The sequence below is a fragment of the Pelophylax lessonae genome, assembly GCF_965119305.1.
Source record: "Pelophylax lessonae genome assembly, chromosome: 11".
Classification (NCBI taxonomy): domain Eukaryota; kingdom Metazoa; phylum Chordata; class Amphibia; order Anura; family Ranidae; genus Pelophylax; species Pelophylax lessonae.
This window is the reverse complement of record NC_138778.1, coordinates 153,582,221-153,610,085: the sequence shown is the minus strand read 5'-3', so window position 1 is coordinate 153,610,085 and position 27,865 is coordinate 153,582,221.

Here is a 27,865-nt window from a genome sequence, read left to right as displayed (position 1 = left end):
TTTTTCATACTGTCACCAGTCAGTGTCCCTGATCACTGCTACACCCGATGACGCTGTAATTTACTGGTGACAGTATGTAAAAAAAAAAATATTTATATATATATGAATTTATTTAATTTCCTCATTTCCTTATGACAAAACTTATGACAAAAAAAACTGACAACTTCAAAAAACTCACCATGCCTCTTATATTAATATTATTTCCAAAAAGGGGTAATTTAGGGGATATTTGTACCTTCCTAACAATATATATATATATATATATATATATATATATATATATATATATATATATATATATACACACACGTGTTCATTTTTTTTCAAAATGTTCAGTTTTTTTTCCTTTATTTAGCAAAAAATAAAAACCCCAGCGGTGATTAAATACCACCAAACGAAAGCTCTATTTGTGTGAACAAAATTTAAAAAATGCAATTTGGGTACAGCGTTACATGAGCGCAGAATTGTCATTCAAATTGTGACAGCGCTGAAAGCTGAAAATCGGTCTGAGCAGGAAGGGGGGTAAAAGTGCCGGTATTGAAGTGGATAAGACAGGTTCTCTTTACTGAGACATCAGGGGTCTTTCTTTTAGCTGTCTTACCTGCCTTTCCATTGAAGCTAATGGAGTTCTGTTCATTTCTGTGTGCCTTGTTTACAGCATAATGCAGCGGTGCAGGAAAATGCAGATGTGCCGAATTTTTCTGCACCGCAACTCACCTCACCACATCATCGCATCGCATGTCACTGCAAATAAACTCTAATGACGTGTCATCACATGTAAGGAAAAAAAAAAAAGGTCAGAGGTTTGACCCTTAAAAAAATTCAAATAGTGTGATATGACAGCGCACCACAACACCAATCACCACCAAGATAGAATCTGATTGGTTGACGTGGGCAACTGCAACTCTCAAGATATAACGTGAGGGTCAGATCACACCACATGCATTCTAGTGCGTTTTTTTCTGCATCAAAAACGCATGGAAAGTAGGTTATATGTTTTCCAATGGCATAGTTCACACCAGTGCGTTCCAGTTACAAAAAAAGAAGTAGAACCTGCTGCATTTTTTCTGCACTGGAGTGTACTGGAATGCAGGAAAATGCATCAAAAATGCACCAGAATGCCCCTAAGCACAGCAAAAACGCACTGGAACACACAAGTCCTTATTTAGGGCCAGTTCACACCACATGCAGTCCAGTACGTTATTTTCTGCTTTAAATTTTTTTAAGGTTCAAACCTCTGACCTCTCTTTTTTTTTACTTACAGGTGATGACACGTCATTAAAGTTTATTTGCAGTGACATGCGATGCGATGATGTGGTGAGGTGAGTTGCGGTGCAGAAAAATTCGGCACATCTGCATTTTCCTGCACCGCGGCATTATGCTGTGAACAAGGCACACAGAAATGAACAGAACTCCATTAGCTTCAATGGAAAGGCAGGTAAGACAGCTAAAAGACCCCTGATGTCTCAGTAAAGAGAACCTGTCTTATCCACTTCAATACCGGCACTTTTACCCCCTTCCTGCCCAGACCAATTTTCAGCTTTTAGCGCTGTCACACTTTGAATGACAATTGCGCGCTCATGTAACGCTGTACCCAAATTAAATGTTTATAATTTTGTTCACACAAATAGAGCTTTCGTTTAGTGGTATTTAATCACCGCTGGGTTTTTTATTTTTTGTTACATTTAAAAAGACAGAAAATTTTGAAAAAAGAAAAAACCAACATGTTTTTTGTTTCTGTTACAAAATTTGCAAATAAATAATCTGTTTTCACTAATTTAGGCCAATTTACACCTGAGACCTTGTAACACTAAGGAATCACATGACATCGGGGAGGGAAAATGGCTAATCGGGCCCAAATTGGACTTTTTCACTTATGGGTGTACTCACTTTTGTGAAATACTCTCTCTCTCTATATATATATATATATATATATATATATATATATATACATACACACACACATATACTCATAAAATGTGAATATCATAAATAAAAGGATTTTCAATACAGACTTACTGAAAAGTATGTCCATGTACAATATAGTATGCACTTAATACTAGGATGGGACTCCTTTTGCATGTATTACTGCATTAATGTGGCATGGAATGGAGACATATATATTCAAATATATATATACATATATATATATATATATATATATATATATATATATATATATATATATATATATATATATACACACATATATACATACGGTATATACATACATATATATATATATATATATATATATATATACATATTTTTTTTTTAAATAAATACATATATATATATATACACACACACACACACATTCTATATATATATATATATATATATATATATAATTTTTAAGAGTGATTTATTGGAGAGATTGTAGTTGTATCAAATTACTGCATATTCATTTAATTACATATTTTTGATCTTGGAAGAAAAATTCCTTTAAAATCTATATAAACCTAACATGGCATGGAATAAACAATCTGAAATTGGTGATTTTATTATATGACCATTTAGCAGCTAAAGGTCTTCAAACTATGGCCCTCCAGCTGTTCAGGAACTACAATTCCCATCATGCCTAGTCATGTCTGTGAATGTCAGAGTTTTACAATGCCTCATGGGATGTGTAGTTCCGCAACAGCTGGAGGGCCGTCGTTTTAGGATCCCTGAGCTAAAATAACTGTCACTTTTTTTGCCTGGCAGAAGAAAATAACAGATCAACTGACAGTTTCAGCCACCAATAGGACTGTATCAGGGATGTACAGAGCAGTAAATGCTGCTGGGTAAATACTATGGACAGACCGTACAATATAGGTCATTTCTTACAGTTTGCCCATCGTTTTATTTAACATCCTTATCATGGATGTTAGCAACTGTAGAATGTACAGTCATCATTCCTATAACAATTCATATAGGAAGCTTCTAGAAAAATATTATGAAGAATTTAAATATAATTATACACATTTCAATAAAAATCTAACACTACCTGGCCTCCCGTATGAAGGTTGTATAAATGAAATTGCTAAAAGTAGAATGATAACGGCAATAGTTTTGCAGAAATCCATCTTGCTTGTAAGAGCTCTCACTAAGAGATGCACACATCAAACAGCAGAACTGTTATGTTGTGATCACAAGGCTGCAGCTCTATATATAGACACAGGGCACTCTGACATCACAAGGTCATGTGACCTCCTCTGCAGCAACCAATCAGCTTCTCTCTTCAGCCTTGTCAGTTAAGATTTGAAAATGCAAAAAGCTGATTGGTTGCCTTGCACAGAGCTGATACTTTTTTTTGTTAATGTGCTGATGTGAAAGGATTGCAGAACTCCATACACATCACATTATATAAGGAATGTCACATGACTTATTATAATATGAAATAAAGAGTTCTGCATTTGTCTCAGTTTCCTTTCATTTCCATTTTTTATTCTCCTGATCACTAGATATTGATTTATTATTACTATTTTTCGCTACATAACGGTTAATTTAACCTTTTCAGTGCCAGAGCTCTTTTTGCACACGTTTAAAAAAAAAAATCAGTTTAGACTTGAAGATTAGCTACCCCCCCCCCCCCCCCAAACATGATATATTTTATGAATGCAGAGATCCTATAGAGTAAAATGGTGGTAGTTTTTAATTTTTTTTTTTTTATTTTTGAGTCACGTGATATTTGCGCAACAGTTTTTAATGCGCAACATTTCAGGTAAAAATACATTAAAGCTCATTTTAGGGCGCAAAAACTCAAAATATTACCCATTTTTAATAAAGTATAAAGGATGAGGTTTCGGCAAGTAAATAGATACCCAATATGTCAGCTTTAAATTTACATGTGTAAATGACAACAATGTTTGGTACCCAATATTATCCATAAGCGACGCTTTAAAAGCCCCTACAGGTCATCAGTTTAGAGTTATATTGTTGGATATTTGAATATTGTTGGGTGAATATTGGCCCAAGAATTATTGCTCTCACTCCGGCGTTCGCAGCGATATGTAACGTGTATCGCAAGTGACTTTTTCCTACATAGACACCCCTGAATGTTGCATTTACGTTCATGTGTGCAAACATTTGGAATGGGGGGCTCAACATTATTTGGGGGCATTTTTCTTTCACTAAAACTTTATTCATCAAATAGGGGACAACAAGTCTATCTATGTGATATAATATTTTTAACCGGTTCCCGCCCAGTCTATGGCAAGATGATGGCAGCTGGAACCTCTCGTCGATCGTCGCGGCGCGATCTATCTCCGGCTGCATCCACCGTACTGATCACTGTACCGGCCTGCTGTAACCAATCACAGCAGGTCACATGACAGTTGTAAACAATGGATGCCTTCCTTTCAAGCCATCCATTGTAAACAATTGCGTTGCTAGCTGTGATTGGTCAGTGTGTTCACATGGTACATACTGGGTCAATCACAGTCCATCTGTACCATGTGATTAGCTCTGGCCAACCACAGCTAATCACAACAAAACAAACTGAATGAACCAGTTCCATTCAGTAAAATAAAATACTATGAAAATAAAAAAAAAAAAAAAAAATATATATATATATATATATATATATATATATACAGTCATATTTTACTTTTTTATTTTTCATACTGTCACCTGTCAGTGTCCCTGACCACTGCTACACCTGATGACGCTGTAATTTACCGGTGACAGTCATTAGAGTTTATTTGCAGTGACATGCGATGCGATGATGTGGTGAGGTGAGTTGCGGCACATCTGCATTTTCCTGCACCACTGCATTATGCTGTGAACAAGGCACACAGAAATGAACAGAACTCCATTAGCTTCAATGGAAAGGCAGGTGAGACAGCTAAAAGACCCCTGATGCCTCAGTAAAGAGAACCTGTCTTATCCACTTCAATACCGGCACTTTTACCCCCTTCCTACCGATTTTCAGCTTTCAGCGCTGTCACACTTTGAATGACAATTGCGCGCTCATGTAACGCTGTACCCAAATTAAATGTTTATAATTTTGTTCACACAAATAGAGCTTTCGTTTAGTGCTATTTAATCACCGCTGGGTTTTTTATTTTTTGTTAAATTTAAAAAGACAGAAAACTTTGAAAAAAGAAAAAACCAACATGTTTTTTGTTTCTGTTACAAAATTTGCAAATAAATAATCTGTTTTCACTAATTTAGGCCAATTCACTCCTAAGACCTTGTAACACTAAGGAATCACATGACATCGGGGAGGGAAAATGGCTAATCGGGCCCAAATTGGATATTTTCACTTATGGGTGTACTTACTTTTGTGAAATACTCTCTCTCTATATATATATATATATATATACACACACACATATACTCATAAAATGTGAATATCATAAATAAAAAAGGATTTTCAATACAGACTTACTGAAAAGTATGTCCATGTACAATATAGTATGCACTTAATACTAGGATGGGACTCCTTTTGCATGTATTACTGCATCAATGTGGCATGGAATGGAGACATATATATTCATATATATATACATATATATACATATATACATACATACATATATATATATATATATATATATATATATATATATATATTTTTTTTTTTTTTTTTTTTAAATAAATACATACATATATATATATATATATATATAATTTTTAAGAGCGATTTATTGGAGAGATTTTAGTTGTATCAAATTACTGCATATTCATTTAACTACATATTTTTGATCTTGGAAGAAAAATTCCTTTAAAATCTATATAAACCTAACATGGCATGGAATAAACAATCTGAAATTGGTGATTTTATTATATTACCATTTAGCAGCTAAGGTGTCCTTTTATGAAACGGAGATGACCAGTGATCCTGCTGATCACAGCTCATTTCCGATCATTCTCAGTTTATGAAACAGAGATGATCGGGGGAGAACATGTTCTCCGCTGATCATCTCTTCACACGGGAATCTGTCATTGACAGACACAGAAACAGCCGCGATCCCCGCACTTCACTGGCGATCTGGGTCAGAATTCACACTCCCGGATTCACCAGCCTGGAGCTTGTGAAGCGGGGAGTGAAGACAGAATCGGGGGAGAACTGAGGGGGAAAAAGGAAGATTATGGACTTCCTTCTTCCTCGTTCAGACCCCCTAACACGGTAATCATGTCCCCCTGCCATATTTATGTATATATATATATATATATATATATATATATATATACACACATACATGTAGATATATATTTAATGTGTATATATACATACAATGTATGTGTGTGTGTGTATTCAGTGTATATATATATATATTTATGTAAGGGGACTATTATTTATTAACCTTGTGTAATCAGCAGTGATAATTTATCACTGCTTGTTAAAGCGCGCCAGGGATTTTCATACTACGGTAATCTTGCTTTGTCTCGCGAGATTACAGACGCCCCATTGACTTCTACACAGATCTCCGAGAAAACCGTTCGCCTCTGATCACCCTGGGTGAACTGAAGTTCTCCGATTCATAAAAAGGGTGCCAGATGTGATCATTTTCCCCGGAGAACTGTAGAGAAGCCAACGGAGAAAAAAATTCACCCGTTCATAAAAGTACACCTAAAGGTCTTCAAACTATGGCCCTCCAGCTGTTCAGGAACTACAATTCCCATCATGCCTAGTCATGTCTGTGAATGTCAGAGTTTTACAATGCCTCATGGGATGTGTAGTTCCGCAACAGCTGGAGGGCTGTAGTTTTAGGATCCCTGAGCTAAAATAACTGTCACATTTTTTGATAGCCTGGCAGAGGAAAATAACAGATCAACTGACAGTTTCAGCCACCAATAGGACTGTATCAGGGATGTACAGAGCAGTAAATGCTGCTGGGTAAATACTATGGACAGACCGTACAATATAGGTCATTTCTTACAGTTTGCCCATCGTTTTATTTAACATCCTTATCATGGATGTTAGCAACTGTAGAATGTACAGTCATCATTCCTATAACAATTCCTATAGGAAGCTTCTAGAAAAACATTATGAAGAATTTAAATATAATTATACACATTTCAATAAAAATCTAACACTACCTGGCCTCCCGTATGAAGGTTGTATAAATGAAATTGCTAAAAGTAGAATAATAACGGCAATAGTTTTGCAGAAATCCATCTTGCTTGTAAGAGCTCTCACTAAGAGATGCACACATCAAACAGCAGAACTGTTATGCTGTGATCACAAGGCTGCAGCTCTATATATAGACACAGGGCACTCTGACATCACAAGGTCATGTGACCTCCTCTGCAGCAACCAATCAGCTTCTCTCTTCAGCCTGTTCAGTTAAGATTTGAAAATGCAAAAAGCTGATTGGTTGCCTTGCACAGAGCTGATAGATTTTTTTTTTTTTTTAATGTGCTGATGTGAAAGGATTGCAGAACTCCATACACATCACATTATATAAGGAATGTCACATGACTTCTCATTATAATATGAAATAAAGAGTTCTGCATTTGTCTCAGTTTCCTTTCATTTCCATTTATTATTCTCCTGATCACTAGATATGGATTTATTATTACTATTTTTCGCTACATAACGGTTAATTTAATCTTTTCAGTGCCAGAGCTCTATTTGCACACCTTTAAAAAAAAAAAAAATATCAGTTTAGATTTGAAGATTATTTTCTGAATGCAGAGATCCTATAGAGTAAAATGGTGGTAGTTTTTAATTTTTTTTTTCAATTTTTGAGTCACGCGATATTTGCGCAGCGGTTTTTATTGCGCAACATTTCAGGTAGAAATATATTAAAGCTCATTTTAGGGTGCAAAAACTCAAAATATTACCGATTTTTAATAAAATATAAAGGATGAGGTTTCGGTAAGTAAATAGATACCTAATATGTCAGCTTTAAATTTACATGTGTAAATGACAACAATGTTTGGTACCCAATATTATCCATAAGCGACGCTTTAAAAGCCCCTACAGGTCATCAGTTTAGAGTTATATTGTTGAATATTTGAATATTGTTGGGTGAATATTGGCCCAAGAATTATTGCTCTCACTCCGGCGTTCGCAGCAATATGTAACGTGTATCACAAGTGACTTTTTCCTACATAGACACCCCTGAATGTTGCATTTACGTTCATGTGTGCAAACATTTGCAATGGGGCGGGCTCAACATTATTTGGGGGTGGAGAGCGGTTTACGTGCTTGGGTGTAACTTTTTGACATTTTTCTTTCCCTAAAACTTTATTCATCAAATAGGGGACAAAAGGTCTATCTATGTGACATAATATTTTTAAACTGTTCCTGCCCAGTCTATGGCAAGGTGAGGGCAGCTGGAACCTCTCGTCGATCGTCGCGGCGCAATCTATCTCCGGCTGCGTCCACCGGACTGATCACTGTACCGGCCTGCTGTAACCAATCATAGCAGGTCACATGACAGTTGTAAACAATGGATGCCTTCATTTCAAGCCATCCATTGTATACAATTGTGTTGCTAGCTGTGATTGGTCAGTATGATCACATGGTACATACTGGGTCAATCAAAGTCCATCTCTACCATGTGATTAGCTCTGGCCAACCACAGCTAATCACAACAAAACAAACTGAATGAACCAGTTCCATTCAGTAAAATAAAATGCTATGAAATAAAAAAAAAATATATATATATATATTACAGTCATATTTAACTTTTTTTATTTTTCATACTGTCACCAGTCAGTGTCCCTGATCACTGCTACACCTGATGACGCTGTAATTTACTGGTGACAGTATGTAAAAAAAAAAAATTTATATATATATGAATTTATTTAATTTCCTCATTTCCTTATGACAAAACTTATGACAAAAAAAACTGACAACTTCAAAAAACTCACCATGCCTCTTATATTAATATTATTTCCAAAAAGGGGTAATTTAGGGGATATTTGTACTTTCCTAACAATATATATATATATATATATATATATATATATATACACACACGTGTTCATTTTTTTTCAAAATGTTCAGTTTTTTTTCCTTTATTTAGCAAAAAATAAAAACCCCAGCGGTGATTAAATACCACCAAACGAAAGCTCTATTTGTGTGAACAAAATTGAAAAAATACAATTTGGGTACAGCGTTACATGAGCGCAGAATTGTCATTCAAAGTGTGACAGCGCTGAAAGCTGAAAATCGGTCTGAGCAGGAAGGGGGGTAAAAGTGCCGGTATTGAAGTGGATAAGACAGGTTCTCTTTACTGAGACATCAGGGGTCTTTTAGCTGTCTTACCTGCCTTTCCATTGAAGCTAATGGAGTTCTGTTCATTTCTGTGTGCCTTGTTTACAGCATAATGCAGCGGTGCAGGAAAATGCAGATGTGCCGAATTTTTCTGCACCGCAACTCACCTCAGCACATCATCGCATCGCATGTCACTGCAAATAAACTCTAATGACGTGTCATCACGTGTAAGAAAAAAAAAAAAGGTCAGAGGTTTGACCCTTAAAAAAATTAAAATAGTGTGATATGACAGCGCACCACAACACCAATCACCACCAAGATAGAATCTGATTGGTTGACGTGGGCAACTGCAACTCTCAAGATATAACGTGAGGGTCAGATCACACCACATGCATTCTAGTGCGTTTTTTTCTGCATCAAGAACGCATGGAAAGTAGGTTATATGTTTTCCAATGGCATAGTTCACACCAGTGCATTCCAGTTACAAAAAAAGAAGTAGAACATTTTTTCTGCACTGGAGTTTACTGGAATGCAGGAAAAAGCATCAAAAATGCACCAGAATGCCCCTAAGCACAGCAAAATGCCCTGGAACACACAAGTCCTTATTTAGGGCCAGTTCACACCACATGCAGTCCAGTACGTTATTTTCTGCTTTAAATTTTTTTAAGGGTCAAACCTCTGACCTCTCTTTTTTTTTCTTACACGTGATGACACGTCATTAAAGTTTATTTGCAGTGACATGCGATGCGATGATGTGGTGAGGTGAGTTGCGGTGCAGAAAAATTCGGCACATCTGCATTTTCCTGCACCACTGCATTATGCTGTGAACAAGGCACACAGAAATGAACAGAACTCCATTAGCTTCAATGGAAAGGCAGGTGAGACAGCTAAAAGACCCCGGATGTCTCAGTAAAGAGAACCTGTCTTATCCACTTCAATACGGGCACTTTTACCCCCTTCCTGCCCAGACCAATTTTCAGCTTTCAGCGCTGTCACACTTTGAATGACAATTGCGCGCTCATGTAACGCTGTACCCAAATTAAATGTTTATAATTTTATTCACACAAAAAGAGCTTTCGTTTAGTGCTATTTAATCACCGCTGGGTTTTTTATTTTTTGTTAAATTTAAAAAGACACAAAATTTTGAAAAAACAAAAAAACCAACATGTTTTTTGTTTCTTTTACAAAATTTGCAAATAAATAATCTGTTTTCACTAATTTAGGTCAATTCACTCCTAAGACCTTGTAACACTAAGGAATCACATGACATCGGGGAGGGAAAATGGCTAATCGGGCCCAAATTGGACATTTTCACTTATGGGTGTACTCACTTTTGTGAAATACTCTCTCTCTCTATATATATATATATATATATATATACATACACACACACATATACTCATAAAATGTGAATATCATAAATAAAAAAGGATTTTCAATACAGACTTACTGAAAAGTATGTCCATGTACAATATAGTATGCACTTAATACTAGGATGGGACTCCTTTTGCATGTATTACTGCATCAATGTGGCATGGAATGGAGACATATATATATATATATATATATATATATATATATATATAGATTTTTTTAAATAATTATATATATATATATATATATATATATATATATATATAATTTTTAAGAGCGATTTATTGGAGAGATTGTAGTTGTATCAAGTTATATTCATTTAATTACATATTTTTGATCTTGGAAGAAAAATTCCTTTAAAATCTATATAAACCTAACATGGCATGGAATAAACAATCTGAAATTGGTGATTTTATTATATGACCATGTAGCAGCTAAAGGTCTTCAAACTATGGCCCTCCAGCTGTTCAGGAAATACAATTCCCATCATGCCTAGTCATGTCTGTGAATGTCAGAGTTTTGCAATGCCTCATGGGATGTGTAGTTCTGCAACAGCTGGAGGGCCGTAGTTTTAGGATCCCTGAGCTAAAATAACTGTCACATTTTTTGATAGCCTGGCAGAGGAAAATAACAGATCAACTGACAGTTTCAGCCACCAATAGGACTGTATCAGGGATGTACAGAGCAGTAAATGCTGCTGGGTAAATACTATGGACAGACCGTACAATATAGGTCATTTCTTACAGTTTGCCCATCGTTTTATTTTAACATCCTTATCATGGATGTTAGCAACTGTAGAATGTACAGTCATCATTCCTATAACAATTCCTATAGGAAGCTTCTAGAAAAACATTATGAAGAATTTAAATATAATTATACACATTTCAATAAAAAATCTAACACTACCTGGCCTCCCGTATGAAGGTTGTATAAATGAAATTGCTAAAAGTAGAATGATAACGGCAATAGTTTTGCAGAAATCCATCTTGCTTGTAAGAGCTCTCACTAAGAGATGCACACATCAAACAGCAGAACTGTTATGTTGTGATCACAAGGCTGCAGCTCTATATATAGACACAGGGCACTCTGACATAACAAGGTCATGTGACCTCCTCTGCAGCAACCAATCAGCTTCTCTCTTCAGCCTTGTCAGTTAAGATTTGAAAATGCAAAAAGCTGATTGGTTGCCTTGCACAGATCTGATACTTTTTTTTTAATGTGCTGATGTGAAAGGATTGCAGAACTCCATACACATCACATTATATAAGGAATGTCACATGACTTCTCATTATAATATGAAATAAAGAGTTCTGCATTTGTCTCAGTTTCCTTTCATTTCCATTTTTTATTCTCCTGATCACTAGATATTGATTTACAATTAATGATTAATCAAGCAAAATCAATATTTAATAGCAATGCTTCAATTCACAAAGCTTCAACACAAATAAAAGGAACTATTTTTCACCACATAACGGTTAATTTAACCTTTTCAGTGCCAGAGCTCTTTTTGCACACGTTTAAAAAAAAAAATCAGTTTGGACTTGAAGATTAGCTACCCCCCCCCCCCCCCCCAAACATGATATATTTTATGAATGCAGAGATCCTATAGAGTAAAATGGTGGTAGTTTTTAATTTTTTTTTTCAATTTTTGAGTCACGCGATATTTGCGCAACAGTTTTTAATGCGCAACATTTCAGGTAAAAATACATTAAAGCTCATTTTAGGGCGCAAAAACTCAAAATATTACCCATTTTTAATAAAATATAAAGGATGAGGTTTCAGCAAGTAAATAGATACCTAATATGTCAGCTTTAAATTTACATGTGTAAATGACAACAATGTTTGGTACCCAATATTATCCATAAGCGACGCTTTAAAAGCCCCTACAGGTCATCAGTTTAGAGTTATATTGTTGAATATTTGAATATTGTTGGGTGAATATTGGCCCAAGAATTATTGCTCTCACTCCGGCGTTCGCAGCGATATGTAACGTGTATCGCAAGTGACTTTTTCCTACATAGACACCCCTGAATGTTGCATTTACGTTCATGTGTGCATACATTTGGAATGGGGGGCTCAACATTATTTGGGGGCATTTTTCTTTCACTAAAACTTTATTCATCATATAGGGGACAACAAGTCTATCTATGTGATATAATATTTTTAACCGGTTCCCGCCCGGTCTATGGCAAGGTGATGCCAGCTGGAACCTCTCGTCGATCGTCGCGGCGCGATCTATCTCCGGCTGCATCCACCGTACTGATCACTGTACCGGCCTGCTGTAACCAATCACAGCAGGTCACATGACAGTTGTAAACAATGGATGCCTTCCTTTCAAGCCATCCATTGTAAACAATTGCGTTGCTAGCTGTGATTGGTCAGTGTTCACATGGTACATACTGGGTCAATCACAGTCCATCTGTACCATGTGATTAGCTCTGGCCAACCACAGCTAATCACAACAAAACAAACTGAATGAACCAGTTCCATTCAGTAAAATAAAATGCTATGAAATTAAAAAAAAAAAAATATATATATATATTACAGTCATATTTTACTTTTTTATTTTTCATACTGTCACCTGTCAGTGTCCCTGATCACTGCTACACCTGATGACGCTGTAATTTACCGGTGACAGTATGTAAAAAAAAAAAAAAATATATATATATATATATATATATATATATATGAATTTATTTAATTTCCTCATTTCCTTATGACAAAACTTATGACAAAAAAATGACAACTTCAAAAAACTCGCCATGCCTCTTATATTAATATTATTTCCAAAAAGGGGTAATTTAGGGGATATTTGTACTTTCCTAACAAAATATATATATATATATGAAAATCAGTCTGGGCAGGAAGGGGGTAAAAGTGCCGGTATTGAAGTGGAAAAGACAGGTTCTCTTTACTGAGACATCCGGGGTCTTTTAGCTGTCTCTCCTGCCTTTCCATTGAAGCTAATGGAGTACTGTTCATTTCTTCGTGCCTTGTTCACAGCATAATGCAGCGGTGCAGGAAAATGCAGATGTGCCGCAACTCACCTCAGCACATCATCGCATCGCATGTCACTGCAAATAAACTCTAATGACGTGTCATCACATGTAAGGAAAAAAAAAAAAAGGTCAGAGGTTTGACCCTTAAAAAAATTCAAATAGTGTGATATGACAGCGCACCACAACACCAATCACCACCAAGATAGAATCTGATTGGTTGACGTGGGCAACTGAAACTCTCAAGATATAACGTGAGGGTCAGTTCACACCACATGCATTCTAGTGCGTTTTTTTCTGCATCAAAAACGCATGGAAAGTAGGTTATATGTTTTCCAATGGCATAGTTCACACCAGTGCATTCCAGTTACAAAAAAAAGAAGTAGAACCTGCTGCATTTTTTCTGCACTGGAGTGTACTGGAATGCAGGAAAATGCATCAAAAATGCACCAGAATGCCCCTAAGCACAGCAAAATGCCCTGGAACACACAAGTCCTTATTTAGGGCCAGTTCACACCACATGCAGTCCAGTACGTTATTTTCGGCTTTAAATTTTTTTAAGGGTCAAACCTCTGACCTCTCTTTTTTTTTACTTACAGGTGATGACACGTCATTAAAGTTTATTTGCAGTGACATGCGATGCGATGATGTGGTGAGGTGAGTTGCGGTGCAGAAAAATTCGTCACATCTGCATTTTCCTGCACCGTTGCATTATGCTGTGAACAAGGCACACAGAAATGAACAGTACTCCATTAGCTTCAATGGAAAGGCAGGTGAGACAGCTAAAAGACCCCTGATGTCTCAGTAAAGAGAACCTGTCTTATCCACTTCAATACCGGCATTTTTACCCCCTTCCTGCCCAGACCGATTTTCAGCTTTTAGCGCTGTCACACTTTGAATGACAATTGCGCGCTCATGTAACGCTGTACCCAAATTAAATGTTTATAATTTTGTTCACACAAATAGAGCTTTCGTTTAGTGGTATTTAATCACCGCTGGGTTTTTTATTTTTTGTTAAATTTAAAAAGACAGAAAATTTTGAAAAAAGAAAAAACCAACATGTTTTTTGTTTCTGTTACAAAATTTGCAAATAAATAATCTGTTTTCACTAATTTAGGCCAATTCACTCCTAAGACCTTGTAACACTAAGGAATCACGTGACATCGGGGAGGGAAAATGGCTAATCGGGCCCAAATTGGACATTTTCACTTATGGGTGTACTCACTTTTGTGAAATACTCTCTCTCTATATATATATATATATATATATATATATATATACATACACACACACATATACTCATAAAATGTGAATATCATAAATAAAAAAGGATTTTCAATACAGACTTACTGAAAAGTATGTCCATGTACAATATAGTATGCACTTAATACTAGGATGGGACTCCTTTTGCATGTATTACTGCATCAATGTGGCATGGAATGGAGACATATATATTCATATATATATACATATATATATACATATATACATACACATATATATATATATATATAGATTTTTTTTTAAATAAATACATATATATATATATATATATATATATATATAATTTTTAAGAGCGATTTATTGGAGAGATTTTAGTTGTATCAAATTACTGCATATTCATTTAATTACATATTTTTGATCTTGGAAGAAAAATTCCTTTAAAATCTATATAAACCTAACATGGCATGGAATAAACAATCTGAAATTGGTGATTTTATTATATTACCATTTAGCAGCTAAGGTGTCCTTTTATGAAACGGAGATGACCAGTGATCCTGCTGATCACAGCTCATTTCCGATCATTCTCAGTTTATGAAACAGAGATGATCGGGGGAGAACATGTTCTCCGCTGATCATCTCTTCACACGGGAATCTGTCATTGACAGACACAGAAACAGCCGCGATCCCCGCACTTCACTGGTGATCTGGGTCAGAATTCACACTCCCGGATTCACCAGCCTGGAGCTTGTGAAGCGGGGAGTGAAGACAGAATCGGGGGAGAACTGAGGGGGAAAAAGGAAGATTATGGACTTCCTTCTTCCTCGTTTAGACCCCCTAACACGGTAATCATGTCCCCCTGCCATATTTATGTATATATATATATATATATATATATATATATATACACACATACATGTAGATATATATTTAATGTGTATATATACATACAATGTATGTGTGTGTGTATTCAGTGTATATATATATATATTTATGTAAGGGGACTATTATTTATTAACCTTGTGTACTCAGCAGTGATAATTTATCACTGCTTGTTAAAGCGCGCCAGGGATTTTCATACTACTGTAATCTCGCTTTGTCTCACGAGATTACAGACGCCCCATTGACTTCTACACAGATCTCCGAGAAAACCGTTCGCCTCTGATCACCCTGGGTGAACTGAAGTTCTCCGATTCATAAAAAGGGTGCCAGATGTGATCATTTTCCCCGGAGAACTGTAGAGAAGCCAAGGGAGAAAAAAATTCACCCGTTCATAAAAGTACACCTAAAGGTCTTCAAACTATGGCCCTCCAGCTGTTCAGGAACTACAATTCCCATCATGCCTAGTCATGTCTGTGAATGTCAGAGTTTTACAATGCCTCATGGGATGTGTAGTTCCGCAACAGCTGGAGGGCCGTAGTTTTAGGATCCCTGAGCTAAAATAACTGTCACATTTTTTGATAGCCTGGCAGAGGAAAATAACAGATCAACTGACAGTTTCAGCCACCAATAGGACTGTATCAGGGATGTACAGAGCAGTAAATGCTGCTGGGTAAATACTATGGACAGACCGTACAATATAGGTCATTTCTTACAGTTTGCCCATCGTTTTATTTTAACATCCTTATCATGGATGTTAGCAACTGTAGAATGTACAGTCATCATTCCTATAACAATTCATATAGGAAGCTTCTAGAAAAACATTATGAAGAATTTAAATATAATTATACACATTTCAATAAAAATCTAACACTACCTGGCCTCCCGTATGAAGGTTGTATAAATGAAATTGCTAAAAGTAGAATGATAACGGCAATAGTTTTGCAGAAATCCATCTTGCTTGTAAGAGCTCTCACTAAGAGATGCACACATCAAACAGCAGAACTGTTATGTTGTGATCACAAGGCTGCAGCTCTATATATAGACACAGGGCACTCTGACATAACAAGGTCATGTGACCTCCTCTGCAGCAACCAATCAGCTTCTCTCTTCAGCCTTGTCAGTTAAGATTTGAAAATGCAAAAAGCTGATTGGTTGCCTTACACAGAGCTGATAGATTTTTTTTTTTTTTTTAATGTGCTGATGTGAAAGGATTGCAGAATTCCATACACATCACATTATATAAGGAATGTCACATGACTTCTCATTATAATATGAAATAAAGAGTTCTGCATTTGTCTCAATTTCCTTTCATTTCCATTTTTTATTCTCCTGATCACTAGATATTGATTTACAATTAATGATTAATCAAGCAAAATCAATATTTAATACCGATGCTTCAATTCACAAAGCGTTAACACAAATAAAAGGAACTATTTTTCACTAAATAACGCTTAATTTGACCTTTTCAGTGCCAGAGCTCTTTTTGCACATGTTTAAAAAAAAAAATCGGTTTAGCCTTGAAGATTAGTTACCCCCCCCCCCCCCATATTTTCTGAATGCAGAGACCCTATAGAGTAAAATGGTGGTAGTTTTCAATTTTTTTTTCAATTTTTGAGTCACGCGATATTTGCGCAGCGGTTTTTATTGAGCAACATTTCAGGTAAAAATACATTAAAGCTCATTTTAGGGCACAAAAACTCAAAATATTACCCATTTTTAATAAAATATAAAGGATGAGGTTTCGGTAAGTAAATAGATACCTAATATGTCAGCTTTAAATTTACATGTGTAAATGACAACAATGTTTGGTACCCAATATTATCCATAAGCGACGCTTTAAAAGCCCCTACAGGTCATCAGCTTAGAGTTATATTGTTGGATATTTGAATATTGTTGGGTGAATATTGGCCCAAGAATTATTGCTCTCACTCCGGCGTTCGCAGCGATATGTAACGTGTATCGCAAGTGACTTTTTCCTACATAGACACCCCTGAATGTTGCATTTACGTTCATGTGTGCAAACATTTGCAATGGGGCGGGCTCAACATTATTTGGGGGTGGAGAGCGTTTTACGTGCTGGGGTGTAACTTTTTGACATTTTTCTTTCACTAAAACTTTATTCATCAAATAGGGGACAAAAAGTCTATCTATGTGACATAATATTTTTAAACTGTTCCTTCCCAGTCTATGGCAAGGTGAGGGCAGCTGGAACCTCTCATCGATCGTCGCGGCGCGATCTATCTCCGGCTGCGTCCACCGGACTGATCACTGTACCGGCCTGCTGTAACCAATCATAGCAGGTCACATGACAGTTGTAAACAATGGATGCCTTCCTTTCAAGCCATCCATTGTATACAATTGTGTTGCTAGCTGTGATTGGTCAGTATGATCACATGGTACATACTGGGTCAATCACAGTCCATCTCTACCATGTGATTAGCTCGGGCCAACCACAGCTAATCACAACAAAACAAACTGAATGAACCAGTTCCATTCAGTAAAATAAAATGCTATGAAATAAAAATATATATATATATATATTACAGTCATATTTTACTTTTTTATTTTTCATACTGTCACCAGTCAGTGTCCCTAATCACTGCTACACCCGATGACGCTGTAATTTACTGGTGACAGTATGTAAAAAAAAATATATATATATATATATATATATATATATATATATATATATATATATATATATATATGAATTTATTTAATTTCCTCATTTCCTTATGACAAAACTTATGACAAAAAAACTGACAACTTCAAAAAACTCGCCATGCCTCTTATATTAATATTATTTCCAAAAAGGGGTAATTTAGGGGATATTTGTACTTTCCTAACAATATATATATATATATATATATATATATATATATATACACGTGTTCATTTTTTTTCAAAATGTTCAGTTTTTTTTCCTTTATTTAGCAAAAAATAAAAACCCCAGCGGTGATTAAATACCACCAAACGAAGGCTCTATTTGTGTGAACAAAATTTAAAAAATGCAATTTGGGTACAGCATTACATGAGCGCAGAATTGTCATTCAAAGTGTGACAGCGCTGAAAGCTGAAAATCGGTCTGGGCAGGAAGGGGGGTAAAAGTGCCGGTATTGAAGTGGAATGTGAATCACATGACATCGGGGAGGGAAAATGGCTAATCGGGCCCAAATTGGACATTTCCACTTATGGGCGTACTCACTTTTGTGAAATACTCTCTCTCTCTCTCTATATATATATATATACATACACACACACATATACTCATAAAATGTGAATATCATAAATAAAAAAGGATTTTTAATACAGACTTACTGAAAAGTATGTCCATGTACAATATAGTATGCACTTAATACTAGGATGGGACTCCTTTTGCATGTATTACTGCATCAATGTGGCATGGAATGGAGACATATATATTCATATATATATACATATATATACATATATATATACATATATATATATATATATATATATTTTTTTTTTTTTTTTAAATAAATACATTATATATATATATATATATATATATATATATATAATTTTTAAGAGTGATTTATTGGAGAGATTGTAGTTGTATCAAGTTATATTCATTAAATAAATACATTATATATATATATATATATATATATATATATATATATAATTTTTAAGAGTGATTTATTGGAGAGATTGTAGTTGTATCAAGTTATATTCATTTAATTACATATTTTTGATCTTGGAAGAAAAATTCCTTTAAAATCTATATAAACCTAACATGGCATGGAATAAACAATCTGAAATTGGTGATTTTATTATATGACCATTTAGCAGCTAAAGGTCTTCAAACTATGGCCCTCCAGCTGTTCAGGAACTACAATTCCCATCATGCCTAGTCATGTCTGTGAATGTCAGAGTTTTGCAATGCCTCATGGGATGTGTAGTTCCGCAACAGCTGGAGGGCCGTAGTTTTAGGATCCCTGAGCTAAAATAACTGTCACATTTTTTGATAGCCTGGCAGAGGAAAATAACAGATCAACTGACAGTTTCAACCACCAATAGGACTGTATCAGGGATGTACAGAGCAGTAAATGCTGCTGGGTAAATACTATGGACAGACCGTACAATATAGGTCATTTCTTACAGTTTGCCCATCGTTTTATTTAACATCCTTATCATGGATGTTAGCAACTGTAGAATGTACAGTCATCAGTCCTATAACAATTCTTATAGGAAGCTTCTAGAAAAACATTATGAAGAATTTAAATATAATTATACACATTTCAATAAAAATCTAACACTACCTGGCCTCCCGTATGAAGGTTGTATAAATGAAATTGCTAAAAGTAGAATGATAACGGCAATAGTTTTGCAGAAATCCATCTTGCTTGTAAGAGCTCTCACTAAGAGATGCACACATCAAACAGCAGAACTGTTATGTTGTGATCACAAGGCTGCAGCTCTATATATAGACACAGGGCACTCTGACATAACAAGGTCATGTGACCTCCTCTGCAGCAACCAATCAGCTTCTCTCTTCAGCCTTGTCAGTTAAGATTTGAAAATGCAAAAAGCTGATTGGTTGCCTTGCACAGAGCTGATAGATTTTTTTTTTTTTTAATGTGCTGATGTGAAAGGATTGCAGAATTCCATACACATCACATTATATAAGGAATGTCACATGACTTCTCATTATAATATGAAATAAAGAGTTCTGCATTTGTCTCAGTTTCCTTTCATTTCCATTTTTTATTCTCCTGATCACTAGATATTGATTTACAACTAATGATTAATCAAGCAAAATCAATATTTAATACCGATGCTTCAATTCACAAAGCTTCAACACAAATAAAAGGAACTATTTTTCACTAAATAACGGTTAATTTAACCTTTTCAGTGCCAGAGCTATTTTTGCACGTTTAAAAAAAAAAATCGGTTTAGCCTTGAAGATTAGTTACCCCCCCCCCTCCATATTTTCTGAATGCAGAGACCCTATGGAGTAAAATGGTGGTAGTTTTCAATTTTTTTTTCAATTTTTGAGTCACGCGATATTTGCGCAGTGGTTTTTATTGAGCAACATTTCAGGTAAAAATACATTAAAGCTCATTTTAGGGCACAAAAACTCAAAATATTACCCATTTTTAATAAAATATAAAGGATGAGGTCCCTACAGGTCATCAGTTTAGAGTTATATTGTTGAATATTTGAATATTGTTGGGTGAATATTGGCCCAAGAATTATTGCTCTCACTCCGGCGTTCACAGCGATATGTAACGTGTATCACAAGTGACTTTTTCCTACATAGACACCCCTGAATGTTGCATTTACATTCATGTGTGCATACATTTTCAATGGGGCGGGCTCAACATTATTTGGGGGTGGAGAGCGGTTTACGTGCTGGGGTGTAACTTTTTGACATTTTTCTTTCACTAAAACTTTATTCATCAAATAGGGGACAAAAAGTCTATCTATGTGATATATTATTTTTAACCTGTTTCTGCCCAGTCTATGGCAAGGTGATGCCATCTGGAACCTCTCGTCGATCGTCGCGGCGCGATCTATCTCTGGCTGCATCCACCGGACTGATCACTGTACCGGCCTGCTGTAACCAATCACAGCAGGTCACATGACAGTTGTAAACAATGGATGCCTTCCTTTCAAGCCATCCATTGTATACAATTGCGATGCTAGCTGTGATTGGTCAGTATGATCACATGGTACATACTGGGTCAATCACAGTCCATCTGTACCATGTGATTAGCTCGGGCCAATCACAGCTAATCACAACAAAACAAACTGAATGAACCAGTTCCATTCAGTAAAATAAAGCGGAATGAAATAACAAAAAAAAAAAAAATATATATATATATATACAGTCATATTTTACTTTTTTATTTTTCATACTGTCACCAGTCAGTGTCCCTGATCACTGCTACACCTGATGACGCTGTAATTTACTGGTGACAGCATGAAAAAAAAATATATATATATGAGAATTTTTTTAATTTCCTCATTTTCCTTATGACAAAACAATGACAACTTCAAAAAACTTGCCATGCCTCTTATATTAATATTATTTCCAAAAAGGGGTAATTTGGGGGATATTTGTACTTTCCTAACATTTTCTGGCCTAAAGAAATAAGAGCCATCTATCAGGAATAATCTATATATATATACTGTATATATATATATATATGTATTAATTTTTTTTCAAAATGTTCGGTCTTTTTTCATTTATTTAGCAAAAGATAAAAAACCCAGCGCTGATTAAATAACACCAAACGAAAGCTCTATTTGAGTGCACAAAATGTTAAAAATGTAATTTGGGTACAGCGTTACATGAGCGCGCAACTGTCATTCAAAGTGTGACAGCGCTAAAAGCTGAAAATTGATCTGGGCAGGAAGGGGGGTAAAAGTGCCGGTATTGAATTGGACAAGACAGGTTCTCTTTACTGAGACATCCGGGGTCTTTTAGCTGTCTCACCTGCCTTTCCATTGAAGCTAATGGAGTACTGTTCATTTCTGTGTGCCTTGTTCACAGCATAATGCAGCGGTGCAGGAAAATGCAGATGTGCCGAATTTTTCTGCACCGCAACTCACCTCAGCACATCATCGCATCGCATGTCACTGAAAATCATCACATATAAAAAAAAAAAAGAGGCCAGAGGCTTGACCCTTAAAAAAATGTAAACGGTGTGATATGACAGCGCAGCACAACACCAATCACCACCAAGATAGAAGCTGATTGGTTGACGTGGGCAACTGCAACAGTCAAGATATAATGTGAGGGTCAGTTCACACCACATGCATTCTAGTTTTTTTTCTGCATCAAAAACGCATGGAAAGTAGGTTATATGTTTTCCAATGGCATAGTTCACTCCAGTGCATTCCAGTTACAAAAAAAGAAGTAGAACATTTTTTCTGCACTGGAGTGTACTGGAATGCAGGAAAAAGCATCAACAATGCACCAGAATGCCCCTAAGCACAGCAAAATGCCCTGGAACACACAAGTCCTTATTTAGGGCCAGTTCACACCACATGCAGTCCAGTACGTTATTTTCGGCTTTAAATTTTTTTAAGGGTCAAACCTTTGACCTCTCTTTTTTTTTCTTACACGTGATGACACGTCATTAGAGTTTATTTGCAGTGACATGCGATGCGATGATGTGGTGAGGTGAGTTGCGGTGCAGAAAAATTCGGCACATCTGCATTTTCCTGCACCGCTGCATTATGCTGTGAACAAGGCACACAGAAATGAACAGAACTCCATTAGCTTCAATGGAAAGGCAGGTGAGACAGCTAAAAGAGCCCGGATGTCTTACCCCTGTCTTATCCACTTCAATACCGGGCACTTTTACCCCCTTCCTGCCCAGACCAATTTTCAGCTTTCAGCGCTGTCACACTTTGAATGACAATTGCGCGCTCATGTAACGCTGTACCCAAATTAAATGTTTATAATTTTGTTCACACAAACAGAGCTTTCGTTTAGTGGTATTTAATCACCGCTGGGTTTTTTATTTTTTGTTACATTTAAAAAGACAGAAAATTTTGAAAAAAGACAAAACCAACATGTTTTTTGTTTCTGTTACAAAATTTGCAAATAAATAATCTGTTTTCACTAATTTAGGCCAATTCACTCCTAAGACCTTGTAACACTAAGGAATCACATGACATCGGGGAGGGAAAATGGCTAATCGGGCCCAAATTGGACATTTTCACTTATGGGTGTACTCACTTTTGTGAAATACTTTCTCTGTATATGTATACATATATATACATACACACACACATATTCTCATAAAATGTGAATATCATAAATAAAAAAGGATTTTCAATACAGACTTACTGAAAAGTATGTCCATGTACAATATAGTATGCACTTAATACTAGGATGGGACTCCTTTTGCATGTATTACTGCATCAATGTGGCATGGAATGGAGACATATATATTCATATATATATACATATATATATATATATATATATATATATATATATATATATATTGTAACAGGAAGTCAGCTAAATCTGGGAATGTAGTCACAGGAAGGAGATACATTTCTACCTGATTTAGAAAGTCCATTAATTAATTTAGGGTGTTGGCTACAGAGCTAGCCAGCAGGAAGTTGAAAGGCCTTCACCTGTTCAGAATGAGGGAGTTAAGGCTCTATAATTTGTTCAGAGAAATTCCTATTGTTTGCTGCCTCCAGAAGCTGTGTCCTGAAGCCATGTGGGCTGGGAGCAGGAGGACAGTCAGCGTGTGCCTCCCGACAGGATGTGTGGGCCTGGGAGAAGACCCCCCGGAGTGATGTGTGCCCGGGACGGTAACCAAGGGTGAATACGTCTCAAAGGTGAGAAGACGAACTGTTGATGTGAAAGAAACAAAGGACTGTGTTGCCCTGTGAAGCTATTATAAAAGGACTATTGAGTGTCCGCTGTAGGACAAGGAAGTCTGCCCGACGGTAGGTTGGAGACAGACACTTAGGCAGGTTCCAGTTGTGAGAAGGTAGCCGCCCAGAGAGGCAAGGATTTATTTTCTGTTTTATTTTATTTTGGATGTTTTGCTGCATACAGCCTGGTGAAGAAAACACCATTTAATAAACCACACTGTTTGTTTGCAAGCACTTGTCGGCTACCTCTCTGGGAAAACGCACCCCCCAAGGGGTCATCCACACCCGCCACCGAGCTAATCCCTTACATATGGTGGAGGATGCGGGCATAAGCAGAGATCCCTGCAAGGAAGTGCATATGTTTGATGAACTTTATCTGGTGCATGAGATTGCACAATCTATGTGTGCAGGAGAGAAGATCCTGACAAAAAAAAAAAAAAAAAAAAGTGTTTTAAAGAGACAGGGGTCTCAAAATTTTTTGATGAACTTTGTTGTGTCTGGTGCAAGTGACTGCACAAACTGTGTGCGCAGGAAAAGAGATCTTGCAAGAGAGAGAAAAACTACATGTGTTGAAGAGACAGTGGTCTGAAAATTGTTTGCTGGACTGTGAAAAATTTGTTTGTGGAGTTATTGAAGATGGGGCGGTCCAAACGCCTGAAAAATGCAAAGATAGATGAAATGAGAGACCGGATTCTATGGATGGAGGGGATGTTGCCGTCTGAACCAGCCCCATCCATGCCTAAAGAGAGTCTACTAAAGAGGAAGGTTGTTGTCCCTAGCAACACTGATGAAACCGCTATGGAGACACAGTGTGCTCAGATGAAAAGTAAACTCAAAATGGAGGAGATGTTGAAACATCTGATTATATCAAATGCAGCTCAACAGCAAGCAAATGCAGCTCAACAGCAGGCAAATGCGGATTTTCAGCAGCGCTTTGCAGCTCAACAAAAGGCTCATCAAGAGAGCATGGCAGGCTGGAAACAGAGACGCCAGCAGCCAATGGAGGCCATCGGTTTGGAGGAAACCGAGTATGTGTGCAGGGCTGAGTTGGATGCCTTGCAACGGAAAATGGAAGAAAAGGAACAAGCCTTGGAATTGCTTAAAATGGAGCATAGAAACTTGCAGGAAATGAATGAACTACTCAAGTCTCATGTGTTACAGTGGGAAGAATCCACTGCTCTTCTTTTGGTCGAGTTGCAAAAACGCAGAGAGACTATAATGGAGAAAGATACCATCCTCATGGAAAAGGAAAGTGAAATTCAGACTTTGCAGAAGCAAAGTATGGCTGATATGTTGGAGTTGCGTAATCAGCTGGAAAAAAGTCTTCAGTCTTTGGGAGCTACAAAAATAGACCTGCAGGAGTCGCAGGAACAGAATGTCGCTCTGAAAACGACATTGTCTCTCAGCGACAACGAGAAAAGTGAAAGAGAGGCTAAATTACTGAGTACTGTGTATGAGCTCACTACTTTGAGCAATGTGGTAAATGAATGGCGTGCGGACTGTGAAAGTTGGAAAGGGGAAGCCCAACGTGTCCAGCAGCAGTTAAAGGAGAAAGAAGCCTGTGTGGCAGAATTACATTCTTATTCCCAGATGCTAGCCAATGAGGTGAAGGCTCTTATGCAGGGAAAAGAAGATTGTGAACATAAGAGGGAAAAAGTAGAGGCACAGCTTCTGGAATCGCAAGTCAAGGTGTCAGAAGGTGACCGATTGTGTGCTAAGCTGTCAGAGAAGGCAAACCGACTGCAGGTTGAGTTGGACAATGTTACAAATCAGCTTTCTCAAGCAGACAGAAAATCTAGAGAAATTGCGGAAGATTTTTCTATCTTGGAATCGCAGCTGCAAGACACGCAGGAACTCTTACAGGAAGAGAGGTGTCAAAGGCTGAGTTTTAGCACAAAGCTCAAACAAATGGAAGATGAGAAAAATGGCTTCCTGGAACAATTAAAAGAGGAGGCGGAAGTAAAGAAAAACCTATCAGAGCAAGTCGCAACATTGCAAGCTCAGATAGCGGATATGAAAAAACGCATGGAAGAAAGCGTTGGTTCATTACAGTGTGTTGAAGATGTGAAAAAGAAGTTTGATCAGATGCTTGGTGAAGAGAAGAATGTGTCTGCAAAATATGCAGAAGAACGCGCACGTGCAGAAACGGAGGTGCGTGATAACGAGAGCAAAGCCCTGTTCTTGGCTCGCTCTTTGGAGGAAGCTCTAGAGTGTAAGGCTGAACTAGAAAGTGTTAAACAGCTGCGTACAGAAATGGAAGAATTGGTCAGCTCCAAGGATGATGTTGTGAAAAGCGTTCAGGAGCTAGAAAAGTCTAAGCGAGCCTTAGAACAGCAAGTAGAAGAGATGAAGATTCCGTTGCAGGAACTGGAAGAGGAATTCCAGGCAACAGAGGATCTGTCCCAAAGAGGGGATAGTGTGCCTGATGCAGTTTTTAAAAGGATCAGTGTTTTGGGGTCTGTCCTGAGTGAGCCTCAGAAATGTGACGACATGTGGCTTGAATCACCCCTTTGGAATAAACCGTTCCTTCAAAAACTTCAAGCATTGGAAAATGTATCATTAGAACTTCAGCAAACAAAGGAGCTGAGTAAGAAATGTGGTGATTTCTCAGTTCAGGCTGAAAACCTAGTGGAGAAAACTAAGGCTGTTGGTGAAAACGTGAAGCAAATGAATAAGTGCCTTTCAGGGAGTGTTTCCAAAATGGAACTGGTGAAAGACGGGTGGCAGAAGTTTGATCGTGATCTTGAGATGCATTCCATGTGGAATTCAGATAGAGAAAAAGAACTAGGTGACCTTGAGCGGTCAAATAGTTCAGCAGAAAGTGCATTGAAGAAACCTGTAAAAGAATGTGTTGCAGTTCCATGCTTCTTCACTGATGCAGAGAGGAGGTCTATAATGGATACCACCCAGATCGCTGGGTTCAACTGTGTTGTTGCCTTTGACCCCTATGTTGGTGGAAGGAAAGTTGATGATGTTCTGGTTGGCTACTTCTGTGAAGAGTTTGGCAAGAAATATAAACTGAATATCAAATCAAGTAGTAGGCCTTTACTGCGACTCGCTCAGGAGGGCGAAAAGTTTAAGAAGTTGATGAGTGCAAATGCTTCAGATCTGCCTATGAATATGAAATGTTTGAATGATATTGATATCTCTGGGAAAAGGAACAGGGGTCACTTTGAAGAAATGTGTGACAGCCTGTTGTCTCAATTGGAAAATCCTCTGCACAGCATCTTAGAGCAAGCAAAGCTCAAGAAGGAAGATCATTCCCTTTTACAACAAAAAGTCAATGATTGTGTACAGCTGTATGGAGAGGCAACTCAAGTCACAGAGGGATGTCAAGAGTCCCTACTTGGAACAAAGCTTAGTGAAGCAAAGGTTCTCAAAGTTTTGTGGAAAACATTTATGGATTGCAGAGAGAGGCGTCTTAAGAATGTTGAAGACATTAAGACTAGCCCAATTGAGTTGCCTATGGATCACGGTCCTCCATGGTGGATTGGACAGACGGTTATGAGGGACAAGCTGTCTGACATTTATGAGAAAGCTGTCAATGAAGATGACAGAAACGAGAAGGAGCGAAATGATGCCAAAAATGCAGTTGAAGAATGTGTATATGAGATGAGAGACAAACTGTGTGGCATTTATGAGAAATCCGTCAATGAAGATGACAAAACAGTTTCATCCGGAAGCTTGAGGATAATAGGAGGCTTATCAGTGAGTCAGCAGTGCTTGACACATGCGTGCCTGGAAATCTGTGTCCCAACCCTAGGGTTGAAACAAGAGGGGGGGGTATGTAACAGGAAGTCAGCTAAATCTGGGAATGTAGTCACAGGAAGGAGATACATTTCTACCTGATTTAGAAAGTCCA